This window comes from Uranotaenia lowii, chromosome 1, assembly GCF_029784155.1.
Source record: "Uranotaenia lowii strain MFRU-FL chromosome 1, ASM2978415v1, whole genome shotgun sequence".
Lineage (NCBI taxonomy): Eukaryota > Metazoa > Arthropoda > Insecta > Diptera > Culicidae > Uranotaenia > Uranotaenia lowii.
In genome coordinates, this window is record NC_073691.1 from 56,406,487 (window position 1) to 56,422,113 (window position 15,627).

General features: G+C 38.8%; 1 protein-coding gene and 1 non-coding gene across 2 annotated transcripts in view; one reads left to right on the plus strand and one right to left on the minus strand.

The window, feature by feature from the left end:
* Positions 1–15,627, minus strand: part of LOC129755351 (mitochondrial protein C2orf69 homolog) — a 118,571-nt gene that overhangs the window by 68,765 nt on the left and 34,179 nt on the right. The gene's annotated exons all lie outside the window — the stretch shown is intronic.
* Trnat-agu (transfer RNA threonine (anticodon AGU)) lies at positions 1,590–1,663 on the plus strand. Its single transcript has one exon. It is a non-coding gene; the product is annotated as a tRNA-Thr (tRNA).

Genomic DNA, 15,627 nt, shown 5'->3' on the forward strand with positions numbered 1-15,627 from the left:
GGATCTGTGGTCGACAATTCTGAAATCAAATGGACAGATTTTGCCAGGTATTTATATAAAATAACCAGGATACGTGCTGAAAAAAATCAGGAAACCTGACATCCACCAATTTATAACTTTACCATTTCTAAAAGAACTAAGATTTACACCAATTATAACTTTACCGTTTCTAAAAGAACTAAGCTTTACATGAGACTTAACACTTGATATATGACGACACATGAGGCATAAGACGTGAGACTTGAGAAGTGTGACACGAGACGTGACAAATCAATGAGACCTGAGAAGTAAGAAGTGGTACGTTAAAAGTGACAAATGTACGTTAGGAATGAGGTGTGAAAAAATAGCAGCGAAAAATGAAAAGTCAGACGAAAGACGTGAGAAATGAGACGTAAGAAGTGAAAAGCGAGGCATGAGAAATGAGGAGTGTGATGTGAGAAGTGAGAGGTAAAACGATAAGCGTGGGAAGTAAAACAAGAGAATTAAGACGTAATACGTGAGAAGTGAAAATTAGAGAAATGAGAAGTGCTACGTGAGAGATGATGAGTGGGATGTTAGAAGAAAGACGTAGGACCGGTTTCATGCCTTACATTTAAGTATCGTTTACATAAGTAAGTTTTAACATTTAGGTTTGTATGGGAAAATTGAATTATTTGTACTGAATGTGTCTTTTGTCTTTTGTCTTTTGTCTTTTGTCTTTTGTCTTTTGTCTTTTGTCTTTTGTCTTTTGTCTTTTGTCTTTTGTCTTTTGTCTTTTGTCTTTTGTCTTTTGTCTTTTGTCTTTTGTCTTTTGTCTTTTGTCTTTTGTCTTTTGTCTTTTGTCTTTTGTCTTTTGTCTTTTGTCTTTTGTCTTTTGTCTTTTGTCTTTTGTCTTTTGTCTTTTGTCTTTTGTCTTTTGTCTTTTGTCTTTTGTCTTTTGTCTTTTGTCTTTTGTCTTTTGTCTTTTGTCTTTTGTCTTTTGTCTTTTGTCTTTTGTCTTTTGTCTTTTGTCTTTTGTCTTTTGTCTTTTGTCTTTTGTCTTTTGTCTTTTGTCTTTTGTCTTTTGTCTTTTGTCTTTTGTCTTTTGTCTTTTGTCTTTTGTCTTATATTTGTATTATGTCTTATGTTGTGTGTCTTATTTTTAGTCTATGCTCGTGTTGTTAGAAAGCTGTCTCAAAAGCCATTTGACAAAAGATCACAAAATTGTGCAAATAAGATCATTACTATACAGTTATGAACATTTTACCAATTTTTATTCACGAGATCGAAAGTCGTCCATAAAAAATAGAGTTTCCCAATACAGTCTTAATCCTTAGGTTCAAAGACGAACAAAACCATTTTTTAATGTAAATTCAATATTTCACCCATTTTCAGGGTAGATATGGCTAAGCCATAAATCAACGTAGAGAAATCATTTTCTTAGATGAAATATTGTTTAGGTCTTGTGAATGTCCACAGGACTCGAGATGAAAAAAGGGAACCCATCATATTAAAAGAGTTTCCGTAAATCATGTGTTAATCATCATTTGATGATAATCATGTTTATCGTAATGTAAAGTGATTGATAACAGATAATTACAAATTTTCGTTAATCTGATCCCTCATCATCTGGCGCCGTGGCTTAGTTGGTTAAAGCGCCTGTCTAGTAAACAGGAGATCGTGAGTTCGAATCTCGCCGGAGCCTTCTCGTGGAGAAACTTTTTTACGTACTGCTTAGTCTTGATCTTGATTATATTGATGAAGTTAATTTATTCATTGGCTAGGAAAAACAAACCACTTCAGATCGTCCGACCATGAAAGGACAGAACCAATCCGATAACTGGGTTGTCATTCATTAAAAAGTTTTACATAAATCCCGCGCTTCATCAGAATGAATGGAAGCGCATTTGAGTGTTCGTTCACCAACAGCAGCTGATGACCGATGCAGACATGCACTAGTAAGTCGTCAGCTCTCGTTATGCCGTGTTGTGATAAGACAGGAAAACAACAACCGGGGGGATCTGCTTTTGTGAAAAGAAACCTCGGAATAACCGCGCTCGCGATTAAAATGTATATTCATTATTTGTTACCATATTTTTTTTGTTTCGCTTCTTCTATCCTTTCTATCTCCTTACAAAAGTAGTTAGGTACCCATTCATCGTAATCTGTTGTCCGTGTTCATGAAGCTGATGCTGCCTAGCCTAGCCAAGAGTTGTGTCCGCTCAAAACGAAAAATGGCGGTCAGTAAAGCATTTATAATCGAATCCGAGAGTGAGGGATAGGGGAATAAATGACGATGATGCTGATGCCATTTTCAGGCGAGCCGCGGAATTGCGGAGGAAAACCGCGCCAAAAGAAGATTTATTCATCATAAACGGTATTGTCGTTTTATCGGATTGCTGATGCAATAGAGGGAAAACATTGTTGAAGTCCCAATGGAAGAGTAGATGTTTGTGGACAATCGAAAATTTTCAAATTTTTTTAGCATTAGAAAATAAACTAAATTTGTTTCAAAATGTGAGAAACGAGAAGAATTCCCCAGCAGAAGAATGACCACTCTTTATAAAAGGACTCTCGAAAATTACTGCCAAACCAAAACACGTTACGGTCGCTTAATTTCTCTCCTGCCGGACAATTGGTTCCGGTTCCGATTTAGCGGCAATACCAGAGCAATAAGACTAGGTTTCAACTAGAAATAGTGTGAAGGTATCTAATAGGATTGGTAATGGCCAGTTGGATTAAGATTGCTATTCGAAGGTTCTATAGCCGATGAGAAATAACTTCTAACTAATATGTTACGGCGATAATTTAGAATGTAAGTAATCGAACCATCATTCCTTGGGCGGATTATATGTATGAAGTATTGGGAGGGATTGTTTGAATTTTTCTAGTCAAGTGTTGACAGAAATCGAAGAGGTTGAGAGTAGATACGACAAGCTGTTTTTTTGAGGCTTTCATTGTTTTGAGCTAGTACACTCGATTTTACTGATGAGGTAAATTTTATTGATAGTTTGAGCTTTGACTAGACCTAGCCGAGAACGTTAAATTTCGTTAAAGAGTCTATTTTACAGATTTTTTTTTCACTTACAAGATGGAAATTTGACAAACCATAACAGCCAGGTGTTTGCTGCCGTGAGTGGGCTCGTTCCACTAAAACCACTTTAGGCTTCGTGTGCCAGATTTGGCTTAACCCTATGATACTACATCAAGGAATAGGCTGTGCTCATACACTTATACATCTCACCCTTTTCCTTTTTCCTCATCCTCCTTTTTGTTTGTTTCTCCTTCAATCTCCTTCTCCTCTTTCGCCAACTTCAGACTAGTACAGAAGACCCGCGTCGTATGTGTTGATTAGCTTACGCTTTCAAAGTAACTCGCACCCTTCACAGCATCCACTCCCGTAGGATTCCTAACCACTAAGTCATGACCGATTGAGAAACTACTAAGCTAAGAATCCCGTTACGACTACCCCGGTTAGTTTCTACACTACCTTTTGCTGCAGGAAATATCGTAGCTGAATACGTGAGACCTTTTAAGCACCACCACACGTATGAGTCCAGATTAGGGTTATACTGCGCCGTAAGATCGCGTTGCTTTTGAATTGTGGTGTCATATGAGGCCCACGATCTTTCTTTAGCTTGTCAAGTTTGTTTGACTATCTCTTTCTCTCTACCCGTTTATCATCTTCCCTGATTTGTATAAGATCGTGCATGATTTGCGAGATTTTGTCGACTATAGCACGTCACGAATGTTCGTCACGAACCATCTCACTCACAACATTTTCAATTTCAACCTTGAAACGAAGCTGGGACAAAAAAAGCATGTTCTGCCTATTCCTCCGTATCTACGCATTCCGGGCAACATGGCGAGCTGATAAGCTTAAACCGATGGAGGTATTGCTTAGAGCACCCATGACGCAAAAGGAACTGTGTCAGACAGAAGTTGACCTCTCCACACTTCCGATTTACAGAGTCTGAAAATCGCGGGATTAGCCTATGCGTCCATCTTGCGTTGTTCGATGCGTCACATTGCTCCTGCCACTTGAGCATTGACGCTGCTCGTTGAGCTTTACACATTGCTCTATCACCTCGTAACACTCATTATCCTCCGCCAGAGTTATGTCAATGAGAATCATGCCCGCGATGAAAAAAGCTGCATCTGCTGAAATGGTCTCGTTTGCACAGAAAACTCGCATGGCTATCAGCCAAAGTGCTCAATAATTTAGATCTGTTGCGCTCTTTCGTATTTCAGTTTCGACGCTCGCAAGGAGACGTCTCTTGCTACTCTTTGGACCATGGCAGTTCGACATAATCCAGGCCAATGAATCAATGCACTTTCACAACAGCATTTGACATGCGCACCAAAGCTTAAGCGATTGTCGACCATTAACCGACATATTTCAGCTGCTGTTTCGAAGATGTCGTGTGTCCTCCATCAGTAATCGGGATGTGCGTCGATTACCTGCTTGCTGCATCGGGCTCCAGCTAAGACATTATCGCCTTAACTGAAACATGGCTGAACGACCGCATGCTTTCCGGTCAGATTATCAGTCCGGACTATGTAGTCTTCCGATGCGACCGTAGTCCACTAAACAATAAAAAGTCGGAGGTGGAGTTTTACTTGCTGTGAAATCTGAACTCCCATCTATGCTAATCGAAGACAACTCCTGGGAAGATTTTGAACTGCTTTGAGCCCGTATCGTGTGTGTGTGTGCGCGTAGTGTACGTGTTTCCCGATCGTTCAGGAGACCAGGTGTTAGCTGAATCTTGTTTGAAATGGTGTTCTTCGCGTAGTGGCTTTCTGTTTTCGGATCCCATACGTTCTTCGTTTTCGGCATCCTACAGCTTCTTAGATGGCATAAGTACAGCGACTCTGCGTCAAATCAACAATATCGAAAATGAAAAAGGTCGTTTGCTCGACCTTTGCTTTGTCAAGCAAGGGTTGAGAAATCCAACAATCGATTTAGCTCCTGCTCCCCTTGTTGAAGCTGTTTCACATCACCCTGCCTCAGTGATCTCACTCGATGTTGCCAGGATATTTGCGCCCGCATAAAAAACAGGGTCCTCCTATCATGATTTCAAGAATGCCGGATTTGAAGCTATCTCCCTCGTTCTGGATTCTATCAATTGGGACGATGAACTACATTTCTCTGATCTTTTTTTTTTTTTTTGGGATTTTAAACCAATTGGATTATTCATCCCCAGATTTCTCTGATCCTAACGCAGCTGCCGTAACATTCTTGAATATGCTCAACTACACTATTGATCGCCATGTGCCAAAACGCAGTGTTGATGGTGATCTACGAACTCCCTGGGCTACTAGAGAACTGCGGCGATAGAAAACTGCTAAAAAGTGCGCTCTCCGAAACTACAGTAAACACAAGTGCCTCAGCACGGGGGGGGAATACCCCAAACTTAACTCTGCTTACAAAAAAGCCAACAAAAGTCGGTTACAGCAAATTTTAAAGAAATTTCGGTCCGAAGTCGTTCTGGAAGTATGTCGAAAACCGGCGAAAAGAATCCGAACTTCCGTCCCACATGTACCTGGACGGCGATATTGCTAGCACTGACCCTGGAATCTGTAATCTGTTCGCTGAGAAATTTTCGCGCATTTTCACAAGCGGGTCCATTTCTGCAGAACAACTGACCAGGGCTGTGAGTAATGTATCACTTATAGGCCCTTCTCTAAATGGTATTCTCGTGGCCCGGTTGGGATACCAGCTACTTTTTTTAAACGGTTTATGCCTCATCTGCTAACACCTGTTAGACAATCTTCTCCGCCTCATAGAAAGAAACATATATGTTTCCTGTTTACAAAAAGGGAGATAAGAAAGATATTAACAATAACCGTGGTATCTCAGCTCTGTGTGCTATTGCAAAACTGTTTGAGCTGGTTGAGTTGGATCCCATTTTTTCATTTTGCAAGCATCACTTTTCAAACGATCAGCACGGTTTCATGCCTGAAACGATCAACTACCACTAATTTACTGAAGTTTACATCTTTTGTACAAGAAAGCTATGCCAGGAAGACCTGAACCGATGGTATTTATACAGATTTGTCTGCTGCATTTGATAAAGTGAACCACGAGATGATTCTCGCAAAGCTAAGTCGCTTGGGCTTCTGTGGATCTTTACTAGAGTGGTTTCGGAGTTACTGTCCCGTTAAGTAAAAGTTGTCCTTTCATACTGGGGAATCCTTCTCGAGACAGTTTCTTGGCTCTTCTGGAGTGCCGCAAGGAAGCCATTTAGGACTAATAATTATTGTTATCTATTTTAACGATGTTCTCTCGTTTCTCGATGGCCCAAATATCGCTTATGCCGATTATTTGAAACTGTATCAACCATCAATGGTAAAGACGACACCGATTTCCTGCAACGGCAGTTCAACATTTTTGCTGACTGGTGCGATAACAACTGCTTGCCGCTAAATCGCAGCAAATGCTCGATTATACCTTTTTTTCGCAAGCGGTACCCTCTTTATGCTGAGTACATTCTCGGGGATGAAATAATCTCCCGGGTTGATCAAATCAATGTTGGGTTGTTATTCTCAATCAACGACTTGAGTTTAAGACTAACACGAACAACGTTGTAGACAAAGCCTCTAGAAATCTTGGTTCCTGGTTTCACGTGGCAAAAGAATTTAAAGATGTGTACTCTTATAGATATCTTAAAAACCTTCAATCGTTTTCCGGAGTACTTTGACTTTGGCGTTCCTACACTTGTTTCCTGTAGAAACATTAATCAAGTCAAGAACCATGTAGATTTAGGTAAACTTTCATTTGTAACCTATAATTAAGTTATCATTAGGATCTAACTTTGAACCTTTGATTTTTATACAATAAACAATGAACGATCAGAATTCGGTTTTATGGTGAGCTCTCTGAAGCTTAACTCCCTCCATCCAGATGCCAACCCTTTCTAAGGACACCGTTGCAAGGTCTCCTACCTCCTGGATTGTTTCGCCGGTGATCATGAGCACGATATCGTCTGCAAATCCAACTATCTACGCTTCTGCTGGTAGTTTCAGCGTTAACACCTCATTATACATGGCATTCCAAAGCACTGGTCCGAGTATGGAAGCCTGTGGAACACTCGCTGTTAGGGCAGTAGATCGTAACCCGGTTCCGGTTTCGTACGTGAAGACTCGATTTTCGAAGAAGCTCTTTATCATCCTGCAGAGGGTATTGGAAGCAGGCATCCTGTGAAGCGCTTTTGCCAAAGGTTTCCTACCTGGCATTGTTGAAGGCATTCTTAACGTCCTTTGTCCGACAGTCCACTTTCGCCTTCTGTGTAGATAATAATTCTGTTGAATATTATCCTCTCCAGTAGCTTTGCAAAGGTGTCCAGCAGACAAATGGGTGCCCTGGGGGTTTCCCAGGTTCCGGTCATAGTACCAACTTCGCGGTATTTTATAGATTGGAGAAAGATCCCACGTTGAGACTCTTTTTTAGTACAAATCTGAAAGTATCCGGAATGGTCTTACCGCCACCTTCAGCACTGCATTTGGGATTACGTCCGGACCAGGGGCCTTACTCATCGAAAGTTTTTCAGCGATAGCCACAAGTTCCTCGTTCGTTACTGGCTCGCGCGTACGGGGTTAGTGGTCACTGCGTCGGGACATGGAAAAGATGGGTCACCAAATCTCGTCGGTGAAACTCTATAGGCTTGGTCACATCATGGATTATCATCTATGCTCTGGCATAACGCTCTGTAAAAATTCTCTTTGCTTGTTCTAATAGCTCAATTGAGTGCCACCCTGGCTGCTCGATAAACGGCGCCTCTCGTTTCTCTATCGATTTCGTTTCTCGTCTGTTGAGCTCATCGTCTGGCTTTCAGGCAGCTAGTACGAAGCTCAGTAATTTCTGAGAACTTTTTTCCTTTACTTTTCGAACTAAAAATTAAAACTCATTTAAATCAATAAAATCAAATATCAAGAGTTGATTAAAATTTCGTTCTCTTCTGACCATGATACCTTCGATAAACACGCTGATTCAATAAAAACATTACGTTGTTAAGTAAATTTACAATTTCGATATAATCAGGTGAAATGCGCTGCATTAGTTTAATAAACTTACGTAAGTAAACTTTTTGGTTGACATTGATGAACTTACCCTGAAAAGAAGAAACAGAAATTTGGTTATAATCATATGCAAAAAAGAAATAAATAATCAAAAATAATTAGGGTTGATAACTGTCAGCTTGTATGCGTTGAATAATTTTTTTTTTACTAAAATAGAGTACCTAAATGTAAATTGCTGAATGTGTAAATATTTAAGAAGTTCCGTGAAGTAATCATACTTCTCACTCATGCAAGCAAAATCAAACAACATTTTGGAAGCAAAGTGACAACGAAAAATAATAGAGTTGAAACAGAATTCCCGAAATGACGACTCACGAAAAGTTTCTCTGATGAGTGAGCCCATTTAGTGTGTAATGAGTTTTTATACTAAAACAAATAAGGAGTTTATTCCGAAAGCGCGCGCCTCACATATGTAGGATGTTGTCTGAACTCTTAAAGGGATTTGCATTTGGATGCATACTCGCGGCAGATCTGGAAAGATGTCTTCCGGAGAAAGACAAATCCCAAAGATCAACTTTCGAAGCAAGAGGCATAATGAAATTCATTCGGGTTGTCTTTGTATCTCTCAGTATTAAGTGAAAAATGTAGGTACCATCCCATCCGGAAAATGGCAGCTGCAAGTAGCTTTTTTTTGGGGAACGATAAACTAGTGTGGATCTACCCCAAAATAGTATATTCAAAGGCTTAATAGTGAGCAGCCTAATTAGGCAAAGGGAAAACAGAACGTCTTTGAGCTTATCGCATCATTCGGGGTGCAATGTAATTGGAAATGGGGATTTCCGGGCACATGTGACTGGTAAATTTGTTTACGGAAAAGAAGAAAGTTTTTTTGGGAGTTTCATGTGTCAACTAACTCCGTTTCTTATAGGGAAAATTCCTAAAAATACTAACGGAAAACAAATTTTTCAACTTTAAATGGGAAATTTTAAAAAGGAAAACACCACCCAACATCATTTAGTGCTAATGAGCTCGTTCTATAGCGTCACGGGATGTGAGTTTTTTACAAGTCCTTTTTGATTGCTTCAACAATATCTTTCCGACTAGACACAAATCCCGTTCAATTGCTGGACGCAGCATCATGATGGCGCCAGAATTTTTATGAACTTTCTTGCAGCTTCTGGTCGGGAATTCCAGTGCAATATTAAAAAAGACTACAAAAACTTCCGCCAATCCCACCGGGTCCGGTAAATGATGATGATGAACTCAGCGTGCTAAAAGCTTCCTCCTCCTTTTGCGTGCGAACAAATTTGTTGCCGCTAAAAGGCAAATTTATATCCGAAGGCACATCTCCGACGAATGATAAATTAAATATCGCTGTCGGTCATGGCAAATTGTAAAATTCATTTGTTCATCTCAAGTACCGGTGCAACATCGGAGGAAAATAGAATAATTGTTGTTACTGTAAGAGGCTAAAGTTCAGAGAGCTCCTTGAAAAGTTCTGGAGTCTTTTGGCTTTCACCATTATTCATTCGGACTCGGTCGGCCAAACAAAATGAAGAATGGCTCACTCGCAAATTTCGGGGATGAAGAGGCTTATTTTGATAATGACACAGTCAGTGGCGTTTCCAGGATGTTTCTGAAAATGGAAAAAAGAATGAAAAAAAAATCCATAGGGGAAAAAATCACATTAGAGAAACTTGAAGTTATGGGATTGAAAGATGTCAGTCAGAATACATCATATCTTAGAAAACTCGCCTGATTTTTGAAAGTATGCTTCCGTTAGAAATCTTAGGTTCGCCCCTGCTCCTCTTCAAATTATACAATATTTAAGATGGAAACAGTGAGTTTCGCAATGAGTAATGGTAGTGACCCTTTCGGCTTCAAACTTCAAATGCATTTTTCGCGCGAGCGATGACGGGAGCATAATGCTTCCGGAAATTATCATAATTAATGCAAATGACTTTTTCGGGACAGGCTTTCTCGTTGCCGGGTAACTCTTATTTACCCCGGGGGAACGAACAACAAAGTTGAAAAGATGTCGTCTATCAGCGTATCATGCAATCATACCTACTGTTGCCATTTTTGTGTACCAACTGTTTTGGGAACTTTCTTGAACGGGAAAGTTTGAAAGTGGCTCCCCACTCTGACGAAAACAAAACATGATTTAGCAACAGACAACATCGTTTGACTCAATTAATTGCATTTCAGAAATAAGAACAAGCTTGTCCTCCAAAAGTGTCCTAAGGAGCTATTATAAAAAAAAATTGTGAACAAAACATTTATCAAGTAAAATTTCATGAGCAATTCTTTACATTTCAAACCAATTAAAACTTGATTGATAATCATTAAATTATAGCAGTTCAGGTTTCAGAAAAGGGGTAGTCTTTGTCTCTAGAACTCAAAATACACATAATCAATTGTAACACAAAGAACTAAATTCACATTTTCCCAGGTGTATACATTTGAAAACTGATTTTGAATAATTTGGGGGCGCTGATTCCAAATATGTAATTTTTTCTTTCAGCTCTTGTTTTCTGTACACCCTTTGAAAAAAGGTAAAAAATCGTCAAAAAATTGTGCAAAAGGAATCTTTCGATTATAAGGAATCTTTCGATTGCTTTGATTCAGTCGAATCATTCAACCAAGTAGGCTCACAACACAATAGAGTACTCTCGGGTATTTCTCATCGCAAATGATAATTTCGTAGAATAGTTAAAAAGTTTTATTTATAAAATTATCATCGCCGTTCCTCGAATGGTTTCAGTCTTTTTCAATGGAAACAAATTGGAAGTAGCAATAAACGACCGGTGGCATGAGACCCCCACAAATTTAGAATATGAAGAAATAAGTTATCCGACGTCATCTTGAAATCCAATATGGCGGCTTCAGCTCAACTTAAAAATGCTGGAAGTGAATGAAAAGCACCTGAAACCTCCACACTATGGGTATAGGGTGAAAGGGCTCAAAAAGTAGAGAAAAATACCTGACATAAATTCAACAAAATTTTTGAAAAATATGAAAGAAGGACTGGAAGAAATAAACAAAAAATATGACCAGTGTAATAAAAAAAGACAAAATAATGACAAAAATATAGCAAAACTGTGGCAAAAATATGAAAAACTATAACTTAAATTGGACAATTAAATGACTAAAATCTCATCATTCGTCTCGTATCGCTCTTAGTGAACAGTCGCGTTTCGAGATTTCGTCCAATATATCCGGGTGTTTCGTTCCGTTCGGACAGTTAATACGGTGTTTTGTGCCGCGCTATTCGTTTTTCTGCCAAAGGTAGACCCCAGCTCACCAAAGGGGTGCTATTGTCGTGTTGGTGGACAAAAAAGGTTTTTTTTCTGGCTAGCTGACTGCCCTCAACTGGTCACCACGAGGGCCGCCGCCATTGTTCGACTCATCATCATCGTTATCATCATCATCTATCTGGTCGTTCTCGCTCAAGCCGAGACTTGACGTGGCAGCCATCTTCGAGGAAGGACCACGTGGTTGGGATCACCACTGAAGGAGCCAATCAAAACAAAAATAAAGTTTGTTATACTTTTTCTTACTTTTCCCTATTTCTTATTTTATTTTTTTCTCTATTATATATATTTCGATCAAATTGAGCTTCGCTTTTATTTTCATGAAATATGAGCGAAGGACCCGCCAGTTTTAGATGGTAAGAAAATCATCAACGAAGATGAGGAGCATCTTGAGGATTCAGCTGTAACTGGTCCTTCGAAGCTCATCCTTCTCCGGCAGTTGATATTGCTCCTCCATTTGCAGCTGCGGAAAAAACAACCCGTCTCCGAGTTTATCCAGAAAGCTCAACCTCCTCTGGACCTTGGGTGGTTTTTATCCGGCCCAAAACTAACGGAAAAAAACTTAACTTAGTGCAGATCACTAAAGATTTGGCTAGGTGGCCCCTCCGTTACCAGTGTTAGCAAGGTAAGACCGAACAAATTGCGCGTTGTTGTGGCCGACCGGAAGGCTGCAAACGGGATTCTTGCGAGTAATTTTTTCAACTTAGAGTATCAGCTCTATATTCCGTCTCGAGACGTGGAAATCGAGGGCGTGATCACCGAATCGAGTCTGGAGGCTGAATACGTTTAGTCTCACGGCGCACATAGGAGTACTCTATGGGAAAAGTTGCCCAAAACCTGTTTTTCTCTTTAAAATGATCAAAAATCTTTTTTTCGTTGTTTTCCAGTATACACAACTCATTTTTAACCAAAATTTCAAATTTCTTAATTTTGGTCTTTTTGGGTCACTTTCTGCACCCTTATAAAATGTTTGTTTTCAAGTAAATTGAAGCAAACCAGCTGATCAACTATCAGAAATGATGAAAAATACCATTTTTTAAACAAAAAAATCAAACGCAACAAAAACATTTGTGTAACACAAAGTAAATGCATGGCATGCTCGCTATCTGAAACAAAATTCGGGACAAAAATCACTCAAATTTTTAGATTTCAAAATAGCTCGAGTTCGCAAGTATGCGCACGATTTTTCTTTTGGACATGTTTAAGGAAGTTAGAAGCATTCGTGTGTTATGTGAAATTTTTCCCGATGGAGCCCGGAAGATAAACTTCAACACTAATTTGTACAAAAACAATATAGGATTGTTAAAAAAATTTTGCACTAATTTGTTTAGCTTCTCTACTACGTGTGTTTATCAAGAAATGAACGTAATTTAAACCACAATTCATTGGTCATATTAAAACTGAAGATTTGTGGAAGAAATTTTGTTAATAGTCACATTATTCTGCGTGTCACGCAGTCTGTAATTGTACGTGTTTACACCAAATTTTGGAAGACAAAATTTATAATTTTGATACATCAATGTTTCGAGTTATGCCATTACGAACTCACTATACCGATGGTTTAAAATCGACAATACTAATATACAACAACTATCTAACAACCAAAAAACCCAAAAAAAAAATTTTTACGCAATTTTAAATTTCGAGGTATTGGCCAGGATTTGGGGTAAAATACTGACATTCGCGGGACCTAAAAAATAAATGACCTTCGCGGGAACTGCCCTCCCTAACTACGTCTTGATTGACGGAATTTTTGAGCTTCCAGTACGCCTTTATGTGCCTCGTCCCATGCAGTGCAAGAACTGCATCAAGTTGGGGCACACTGCTTCAATAAGCAGCGATGCCCACGTTGTGGGGAGAATCATGGGGAAGGAGCGTGCTCAGCAATAGAACAGAAATGTGTCTATTGCGGGGGCTCACCCCATGATATCTCCTCTTGCGAGGCATTTAAAGGCACCTGGGATAAACAGAGGCGCTCTTTAAAAGAACGTTCCAACAAGTTCCTCCAGGCTTTCACGGAAATGTACCTATCTATATATATAAAAATGAATGTTTGTCTGTCTGTCTGTTACCTATAGACTCGGAAACTACTGAACCGATCATCGTGAAACTTGGCATCTAAGGGTTTTTGATGCCGGGGATGGTTTCTATGATAGTTTTAAACCGCTCCGACTTAAGGGAGAGGGGGCTTCCATACAAAACATGTAGATTTTCGAAACAAATTAAAGTCATGACATCCATTTTCTCGAGGTTTTTTTCCTTTGGGCGGTTTGTTTTCCGTCTCCATGGTCGAGGCGTCGTGAGTCAACGTCGCGAGAGGATAGTAACCATGGCATAGCATACTGATCAGTGGGAATATTTTGGCGCGTATTTCTCAACCAAGCATTTTTTCAATGCACGTGGTGGCAATATGAAGCCTTGATGTGATTTTTTTTCTACTTGATTCCTAGCTCATTTGTACAGCACATGATTATGAATGACGCCTAGATGTTATCCAGATTGACATTTTGCCGATCGAATAAAACATATACATTTTTTTTTGCCAAAATCTGAAATTGAAAAGTCATGGCATCCATTTTTAGAGATTTTCTTTTCTTTGAAGGGTTTGTTTTTCGTCTCTATGGTCAAGCAAATGTCGTCGCAAGTGGATATTAACCAAGGCTGTTCGTTGATCGCTGGAAAAATTGAACAATTAGGCGCCTGTTTCTCAACCAAGTATCTATATTTCTTATGCACGTGGGGGCGATATGCAACCTAGATGTGCTTTTCTTGCCTAATTGTACACAGCACGTGGAAATAAAAAATATATATTTAGTTCTGATGCTAATGAAATAATGGTATGACACTTTGCGGACAATAGAAAAAAAAACACTGAATTAAAAGAATTTACATACAATTTTTTAACCCAAGGTTATTTTTGAATCATATTGATAACAGATATATGAATAAGCTGTCTACATAGGTAGATCGGAAACATTTTGTTGATCATGTAAAAATGTACTTAACTGAAAAAGAAGATAAAAAAAATCTGATCCGACACATGAACTGATCAAGAGCCTTTTCTTTAAATTAGATAAGATAGGACTGACGTGTTCATAAGTGAAAGGTATCAGTGAAATAAACTGATTTTTATTGACCAAAAGTGAAGGAATTCATTTTTCGAAAGAATTTTCATTCAAGTAACACTAGAGCATGTCCAAATGTTCAACTTTTCTCTGTTCCAAAAAAAATATAAAATTATGTTTTCTTCTAAAAATTGTTACTTCAGCCCAAATACACAACAGAAACGAATTTAGAAATGAAAATGGGAGCTTTTTATTTTAAATAATTCTGAAAAAAAAAACATCGTACTTTTTGCTTACATACCAATTCAAGTACGTACTTAACATGAAAAGTGTTTTTGTGTTACATGGCTGCATAAAAGAGACTTTTGGTCCGCTTCTTTTTTGAAAAGTGAGACTTTAAAACTCATATTCAACTGGAAGCAAATATTTTATGAGAAATTTTTAGTATACTTTGAAAGTGTTCAAAACAATATCCCCTCCTGTCAACTTACACGATGGGGCAAGGGCAAACGTCGAACTTTTAAGAAATTCATCTTTAAAACGATCACTTCCATCTGTACCGTTGAGCCGTCAACACGTACGCCGGAGCATCGTATCGTTGCTGTGTACCTGCAGGAACATTTTTACATTATTTATTTTTTCCTTACCTGTATTTCAATCAGCACTTTTCAGTGCTAAAATTATTTTCATTTTCTTTTATTCATATTTTCTCTTTTCTTTCCAGCATGGGGAAGTCTTCGGCCGGCTCAAGGGCCGGAAGAAAACGGATTGCTGAACCTAATCCAGGGCCATCTGCTAAAAAAGTTGAAATTTCCAATTCATTCGATGTCCTTCATAACATCGGTGATGAGGAAATATTCATATTTAATTCTGATAAGAGTACTAAGAAACCTTCTTCTTCTTCTTATACTCTTAAAAACGAAAAGATTCCACCAATAACGGTCACGATTCCTGACTTCAATGCCTTTCGGAAGGAAATCGTCACTTCCGTCAAGGATGTGAAGATTTCTTTTCAGATCGGTCGAAGGGGAACTGCTCGTATATTGGCGGAATCTTTTAATGATTTTCAAAAAATTTTAAATTATTTGAATAATAAAAAACACCAATTTTTTACGTACGACACTAGAGGTGATCGTCCTTTTAAAGTTGTACTTCGTGGTCTCACCGGCGATCAGACACCGGATGAGATCACAAATGAATTAAATTCTTTGTTAGGTTTTTCTCCAATTCAAGTAATTCAAATGAGGAAAAGAACCAACACGAATAATACC